The sequence below is a fragment of the Bidens hawaiensis genome, unplaced genomic scaffold (genome assembly GCF_021521415.1).
Source record: "Bidens hawaiensis isolate Kalapana, Puna unplaced genomic scaffold, B.hawaiensis_p1.1 tig00001440_1, whole genome shotgun sequence".
In the NCBI taxonomy this organism is placed as follows: domain Eukaryota; kingdom Viridiplantae; phylum Streptophyta; class Magnoliopsida; order Asterales; family Asteraceae; genus Bidens; species Bidens hawaiensis.
The window spans coordinates 1,759,738-1,769,000 of record NW_027491081.1 but is presented as its reverse complement, the minus strand read 5'-3'; the positions used below and the strand labels follow the sequence as shown (position 1 = coordinate 1,769,000).

Below are 9,263 nucleotides of genomic sequence, written 5' to 3'. Positions count from 1 at the left end.
TTATGTTTCTGGGGCTGTGTGCATACTCAATGCGATAGTTAATACACTTACCTTAAATGGTAAGTGTATGCCATGTATGATTTATATGATTGTTAATATATGTCTTGAATGTGAAAGGAAGCTTGTCGGTACGTGAACGATCTTCGGATATTGCACGTATGGATAAGGAAGGTAAGTATGTGAAATATGAATATCTATGAAAGGATATGCATGACATGTGAGTATGTATGAATGTTAAAGAAAGTGTGTGTGTGTGTGTGTGTGTGTGTGTATAAAGGTACAGTATGATATGGGTATGTAAAGAAAGTATGCACGAAGATGGAGAAGTAAGGGATCAAACCCTAATAATATCTGAGATAGAGAAGTAAGGGATCAGACCTTAATAATATCTGAGATAGACAAGTAAGGCATCAGACCCTAATAATATCTTAGATAGACAAGGGAAGAGGGTACAGACCCTAATAATATCTGAGATAGAAAAGGAAGGGATCAGACCCTAATAATATCTGAGATGGAAAGGACAGTAAGTATATAGTATAGTAGTAATAAAGTATGAACGTATGTATGAATGTATGAAATGAAAGTAATAAGTAAAGTACTTAATGTGTATCTTCGGATGCATATATGAAGATAAGTGTATGTATTGTTTGATGTATGATTTACTAGAACTCACTCAGCGTAGCTGACTTTTAGTTTGCACGCAAGTAAGTAGGATGAGGCAGCTAGCTTGAACGGGGCACATGGCAGTTAAATAAAGAAGCTGGCATCTGAAGAGTCAAGTTGTTTTTATGATTTGATGTTTCATTTGAATGACAAGAATGTTTGATTAAGACAAGTTATGAATTATTACATAATGTTTTCTGAAAATTTTGTATTCCACGAAAGTTTTTAATTAACTCTAATATTTAGAACTGTGTTTATGAGTAAATCTAACGTCCAAAGTAAGGCACAGGGAACGGGGCCTTACAGAGCCAAACACACTGAGGTTTACAAACATCATTTCCAAGAGAAGCTTGAAGCAAGAGTTATCAAAACTTCCATTTGTCCAATCCAAAGCTCAACTAGCAGATATACTAACCAAAGCCTTTACTGAAGATTCTTCAACCATTGTTTAAGCAAGTTAGGGCCTCATCACAGCTAATTCCTAAGCCAAAATTAGAGTATTTTTTCTTCTTTTACGCGAGTCTTTTTTCCTCTTTTATGCATTGTATCTTTACTATAAATTGTAGCTTGTATTTCATTTTAAATGTTTTCTTCATTTACGAGTCTTTTTCCTCTTTTATGCATTGTATCTTTACTATAAATTGTAGCTTGTATTTCGTTGTAAATGAAAACACACAAAAATAAAAACTCCAATACAATCCTTTTTTGTTCATCTCAAGAACAATGTGATTACCAATTTCAACAGGATACTCGTTGGTAATGTATTTTATAAACAGATTTCTAAGACGAGTTTCCGTTGATGATACTCATTTGCTTAGTAGTAGTTAGTAGTGTTATCTCATTCACTCTTACAACATTAAACGTTGGCTGGGAGTCACTCTATTTTCTTGACAGAATAGTGGTTGGGAGATTCTTTACTCACCAACACGAAAGGCGACTGGTATTTTCACGAGCCAGCATATGTTTTCCTGTAATAGTTGATGGATCAAACCATGTAACCAAGTTAATTAATTCTCACTTTTGCCATTTTTATTAACAAAATAATTTGTATAATTTGAATATTAAAGCAAAACGAAAACAAAACAACATTACAAGTCATAACAGATAATTCATTAAAGTCCCATTAGTTTCTCCACGGATGAAATATCCAATTCTAATTCAATATACAAAACAACAACAATTTAAACAGGAAACAATAAAACTACACAACAATGTTGTTTGGTGATGGACTTGCACTTGATGGTTCAATTTTTTGCATCTGAAACCCGGGTGGTGGGTGCGAACTATTATCTTCATCATGATATACATACGCGAATCCACCGTGTCGAGTCATATCCATTCCTTGCAGTTCATCTTCTTTTGAAACCCTCAACAACCTGAGTTTCTTCAAAATGTAGAAAAGTGGCCCCATGGTCGCGCTCACCCATCCGAATATCACCAGTATTTGGATGACCTGAGCTGCTAGTAACCTCCCACCACCACCCATGAACAGCCCGTAAGGCCGCCCTGAAGCGTACACCTCGTGAACGTATCGTTTCTTAGCAAACAAACCGGTAAATAATAAGCCCCATGCACCACACCCACCATGTAATTGAGCTGCCTCTAGTGGATCATCATACTTGCATTTTTCGGCCAGTTTGTTACATCCTGTTAAAACCCAAGATGCCACGAAGCCGCAAACAATTGCAGCCCATGGCTCCACCACAGCACAACCAGATGTAATGGCGGCAAAACCACCAAGCAAACCGTTACAAACGTCAGTCACATTCCAGTGCCCAACTAGTAACCGTTTGCTAAATAACGTGGTTAGGGCCGCAGTACATCCGGCAAGTGTGGTTGTGACTGCTGTCCTTCCAACCGCGCTCCATTGACCATAAAAAACATCAGAAGTATTATAGGATTTTGAGATTGTTAGAAAAGAACCCGGGTTGAAACCGTACCAACCAAACCATAAAAGGAATGTACCCAAAACTACAAGGGAACCATTGTGGCCCCGTAAGGCCACGGATCGACCAGACCGGTCAAACCGTCCAATTCTTGGGCCTTCTATTACCGCACCCCATAGACCGGCGATCCCACCCACCATGTGGACGACACCCGAGCCGGCAAAATCGATTTCGCCTGAATCAAACAGGAGGCTGCCGCTTGTTCTCGAGGCACTGGCCCAACCATCAGAAGACCAGACCCAATGTGACACTATTGGGTACACAAAACCTTTTAACAAATTTATAAAAGTATAAGTTAGCCCCATGCAATTTAGTTATATGTTATATATAACGTTTGTTTGTTTTTTCTAAAGCCAACTTATATATAAGAAGAGGAAGACGAAGACGAAGAAACATCTAAGCTCTAGCAAAAAGCCCATAGTACTGTATATTATATATATAACTAACACATGACCCAAAGTACTGTGTATATAAAATCACATATAACAAACAATTTTTTTGTTTTTTTAAACCATTAAAGATGGTGTATCTTAGTCTCATTAAACATGCAATATGTGTGGTTTGGGTTTTATCCGGAGAATATATACACAATATTCGTCTTAATAGGTGGATCGCTAGGGGCTCCGTCTGTCCGGACTCATGACCGGCTCAGGCTACATTTAGCCAATGGAGGCTGCGTACGAAGTACCTGACATTACTTAGTTGGTCGTTCCAAAAAAAACATGCAAAGTTAGCGTGTTTGCATATTTACATTTTAGTCAAAATATTATCTCCAACATGTTTTCTGAAACAAAATTAAAATAGGCCTACATTTTATGGATTTAGATCATTCTCATCCAACCCCTTATTTTATGTAAGAGGTGTTTTTATAATTTAGAGAGTGATATAGGATGTTGTGAGTGAAAAAGTTTTATATTTTAGAAAATTTCAGTAATTTTTCTGTATATTTGAAAAGTTACTATTTACACCATACAATTCTTTAATATATTTTAAAACTGGTTATGAGTGAATGATATAGAAATGGTAATTGTAAGGATATAGCAAATGTATTATTTAATTGAAAGAAAGGAGAATATAATAAATTTTAGTGTAGATTTGGATTTGAAGATTGGGCGTGTATGTGAATGCTCTTAGAGTATTCACATTCAACCCATCAGATTTCGTGAGGGAGGTTTTTTTTAATTTAGAGATTGGTTTAGGATGCTGTAAATGGATGAGAGAGAGAATGCAAAGATATTTCTATATATTTGAAAATTTTCTGTAGCATAATATAAATTTTTTAATATTTACTGAAATTGGTTGTGAGTGAAAGAGAGAGACCGTATATTGATAAAGGTATAAAAATATACAAAAATTATTTAATTGTAAAAAGAGAGATAATATAATGATTTTTAATGTAATTTTAAATTTAAAAATAAGGGTTTGAATGTGAATCATTACTATATATAATGCACCAAATATGGTCAAATTAAGACGCTAGAATTCTAAGGGATTTACATCACCCAAAGCTTTACTATATATAAAATTCAAATTGTTTTAAACAGTTACAATTTTGACCCTTAAACTTTACCAACTTTTTGTAAATTTACAAAATTGTTACAACTTTTACCTCTCATGTATTTGAAAAGTTTATATATTTTCTTGTATTCTTCTATATCTTTAAATATATTACATTTACAAGAAAACTGAGCTTACCAATGCATCGTACTTATTTTTTTCAACGTTTCGACATAAAATTTATACAATACCGAGCAACATATTATTATGTACAACTCACTAAAGCATTAATGTACAACTCAAATATGCAATTATAAATCAAAAAAATGTTTAAACACATAAACATCCATTAAAGTACAACCACCCATGTTCATTTTTAGTTTATAAATTCTGAATTTACAAATTCAGTCCTCCCACTACAAAATTTGTTCATCCGAAAATTTAAATTGTTAGAAAACAGTTACAATTTTGTCCCTCAAACTTTACTAATTTTTTGTAAATTTATAAAATTGTTACAACTTTAACCCGTCATGTATTTGAAAAGTTTATATATTTTCTTGTATTCTTCTATATATCTCTAAATATATTACGTTCAAAAGAAAACTGAGCTTACCAATGCACCGTACTTATTTTTGTTGAAGTTTCGACATAAAATTTATACAATACCGAGCAACATATTACAATGTACAGGTCACTAAAGCATTAATGTACAACTCAAATATGCAATTATAAATCAATAAAATGTTTAAACATATAAACATCCATTAAAGTACAACCACCCATGTTCATTTTTAGTTTACTAGACGGGTGCCCGCGCGATGCAGCGGGAAACCCAGACTTTGCTAATCTCATTACAAGTTTATGTGTGTTCATTGTTCGGTTTGAAACCGTTCAAACCGATCAGTTGTTTAATTTCACGATTGATTTTTTTCCTTTAACTTTTAGCCAACCGATTTCAAGTTTCAACGGGGTGGTTCGGTTTTCGACGACAAAAAGGTTACTTATAGTTTGGATTACAGTTTAATTTAAAAACCATCAAAACCATACCGCAAACACCCATACGTAAAATGTTGTTTTTTAACTGAAAAAAATTATAACAATATGATAATCAAATTAAAGATAATAAAATTGTGCAGTGCTTTATAAAAAATATTAACGTATAAAAAAGTTATGACCGTTTAAATTCAGTGGGTGAAGTTGGGTTAAAAGAAAATAGAAGTCAAACCAATGACCGATTTAAACGATTTCAAGGTTTTAACCGAACCATAAACACTTATATTTGTACGTGATTAACAGGTTCAAACACCCGCTGCATCGCGCGGACACCCGTCTAGTAATTTTATATGTAGTAGAGCATTCCCAATGGTTTCCATACTTTTCTTCATTTCTAAAATCTAGAAAAAACATATAAATAATCGCTTTAACTCATTCCTTATCTTCAAACTCCATCTCTAAATTTTAATGAAATAATATAGAAAGTCTCTAAATTTAAAGTGTCAACACAATACTTCATTTTCAACTATCATTTTATAAATATATATTAGAAATCAATTTATATTGAAAATGATAGTAATACAAAATAGTTAGAAGCTAATACTATAAATGAAAGAAAGAGAAAAATGGTATAGAGATGGTAATGAAGAATGAGTTGGAAAACGTTATTAAAAAATTATGTATAAATAAAAAAAATTATGTTTCTAGTTAATTTTAAAGATAAAGATAGAAAATCTATTAAAAATAATCTTAGAATGGTAAAAAGATTAAAGTCGATTCTCTCTGTCTTCTGGCGTATTATTAAATCAGAAATCTAGACCCCTCATGTATATATAATTTCAACTTGTCATGCAGACTTTATAGACTGAATTAATTATTTACGGGTCACGGATATGGATTCATTTCAGCTTCTCAATCTATTTATCTATATAAATAAAATCATATATCGTCATAAAGTCACCTTATCTCAAGTAATCATACTGTTTAATTTGTACTTTGAGGTTTTTCATATTTTTGACCTTAATTTATAAGTATGGGTGTTATCAAACTTTAATAGATTTTAAATGAGTTATAATATTTTATTTTTGTGAAACCATTTCAAAATCAAAAAATAATTATCATGCGTCGTGGGTTTCACCAAACTCGGATGCCTAAAGCAGGTTATAATATCTCATTAATTTGTGAAATGACATCATAATCATCAAACAATAATTTTCGATGGTCATGGTCTCACTAAACCCGTATAGCATTTAAACGAATTACAACACCTCATTTATTTGTTAGTTCTTTCATCAATAAACTCTAATTATCATCTTCGTGTTCGTTTATACTCGTTCTGTAAAAACCTTAAAAACCTGCGCATCTCAACTGACAAAGTCCAAACGTTAAAAAATATAATAAACATAAAAAACTAATAGATACATATTAAATCAAATCAAAACTATGATATAAATAAAACAAATCATTACAAAATATAAAATAGAAAAAGGATTAAAAAATAAATAAATCATCATCATCATCATCGCACTCAGTATATTCCACCAATAGCAAAGCTATGGTCTGAGTAGGATAAAAAAAACAAAACAAAACCTAAATACAACACGCAACTGGGGAAGCAAATTAGTTAATAAATAAATCTATAATATAGATAAACGAAAACATAAAAATCCTATGTGTCGTGATGTGGTCACTCCCCCTTTTTTTGGAGTCACCAGAGTTGCTTGATTTTTAAATGGAGGCGTCTCATGCATTTGACCCGAATTTACGGGTATGAGTCTAATCAAACCCAGATATTTATTAAACAGGTTATAACATCTATTTAAATTAAAAACTAATCTCACCAAATATTTGATATAAAAATTCTATAAAGTAGGGATATACTAAAAATTAATATATGATTTATTTAAAAAAAATATATATATATTATTTATAATTAAAAAATCAATTTTATAGTAAAAAATAAACGGGACTTGGGTCTCATCAAACCCATATAGCTTTTAAACCGGGTTATAACATCTCATTTATTTGTAAAACAATTTATCATCAAACCATAACTATTATTATTAATTTTCATACAATAAAAAAAAATCAAAAACTAAATAAATATTTAAAAAAATAATATAAAACAACCCCGTAATACTAGTAAATAAATATAACACAAATAAAAGTCAAGAATAATAATACACACTCTGTCTTTTAGCTAAAATTATACGGAGTATTAATTTTAGATTCCTACTGAAAACTAGATTTGCTGTTTATAATATCTTATTTTCATTGTTACTTTTTAGTAAGGAAGGATATATATTTTTCCATTATGATGTTGAAATTTATAACTCGTTAGCTTTTAGTACCTTTTTGGGGTCTGTAACCATAATTTTTTCTATAAATATAAATCCAAATAAGATAAAGAATTAAGTATAAACAGTGAAATAACCTGTCAAGAAGGAAGAGTAAATAAGGTAAGCCACAAACTGAGCCCTCTCAGCGATGGAACCACTAGTGATACCGGCAGCCGCGATAGCAAACGCCCACTGGTACAAGAAGAAACTATAATCATAAGTCGAAGACGGTATCGATTTCAATCCAAAGTAATGTTTCCCAATAAACCCATTCGACGGTCCACCAAACTCGAAAGCAAACCCGAAAACATAATAAGAGAGGCCTCCAGCCGCAGCGTCCAAGACGTTGGTTAGCTGATGTTCATCGTGTTTTTGGCACGAACCGAGCCCGCGCATAGCATGGCAAACCCGAGTTGCATGGCAAAGACTAGGTAGGCGGAGAATAAGAGGTAGGTGTTGTCAATGGCGAATGTGGTGTTGGTGAATTTGTCGGAAGTAGCGGTGAAGCGGTTGCATATGTAGTCGGCTGCGGCCGTGGCGTTGGCCGCGAAGCAGAGGAGCAGGTGGGGAAGGATGTCATTGTGATGGAAGAAAGGAAAACAATGGAAATGGTTATTGAATCCTCAAGTAATGTAACGTTTTATTTTATAGACCAAAGGGAGTGGATCTATTCTTGATGTAATTAAGTCAACGGTTTCGAATGACCACCGGATTTGTGACAAATTGTGTCTCATTTAATGTTGTGGATTTTGGGATGCTTGTGTTGAATATGTATAAACAAGATTTCAAAGACCCTGAAATAATAGTTTATATAAAGTTTATTACTTAAGGGAGTTAGAAATATAAGTAGTAAAATTAGTGGATTAGAAATATTTACGCGAGGATTTGGAAGAATGGGGTATGTATCTTTCTAATAATTTTGTACTTGACACGAATTTTTTTTAAAACTAATCATGTACCAGAATGTTCATTTAGAATATTTCAGTTTACCCATCATATTCAAGTTTGTTTTCCATCACTAATTAGAAGAAAATAAGTATCAAAATATGACAATAAAACACCTTGTATGAATCCATGTGAATGTTAGGAAGTAGGTTATGTTATACATTGCTTCTAAATATAAAACTCAATTAATATAATAAATATAATCTATTTAATGAAAATTAAATAAAAAAATATCTAACTTTTCTAAATGCATTCAAAACCTTTATTCTAATTTTTCATGTTTTTTTTTCTTCCCTTTTCATTACAACTCATGTAATCTTTAACTATACTTCTGAGTTACATATCAAATTTTCAATCTTAATGATTAGAAGCTACATCATCTTTGCAGCCACTAACACGTTATTGACTTATTGTATTCAACCTATGATCTGCCATTATATTAACTTTTCTTCTTACAATATTGTTGGTTTCATTATTATTGATGATATACCACCCAAATTGACAAACATGTAAATGAATTGATTGAAAGCGTTATTAAAAAATCGTAAGTCATAATATATAGTAAATCTTGACGGTGAAATTATACTATAGATTTTTTTGATGCGGATGAGCTGGCCCAAGCCTTTGATCATGGACTTGATCCATGAAACAGGTTGCAGGCCCAAGAGCAGCCCAAGTGGGAGTAATTTTGGAGTTAATTTATTTGCTTACGTATTTTATTTACTTATTTTTGGTTTGGGATTGTTTCCTTGTGTGTGGCTATCTTTTAGCTTTGAAACTCTTTATATTTGGTCTTTTATTTTGTGATGAACGGTGATTGAATTTTATAAAGTTTATGCACATTGTGCTTTGATCCTGCTTGCCTCTCTTGATACAACTT

General features: G+C 32.2%; 1 pseudogene; it reads right to left on the bottom strand.

The window, feature by feature from the left end:
• Positions 1-1,772: 1,772 nt before the first annotated feature.
• Positions 1,773-8,344, bottom strand: LOC143576319 (ammonium transporter 1 member 2-like; annotated as a pseudogene).
• Positions 8,345-9,263: the final 919 nt, after the last annotated feature.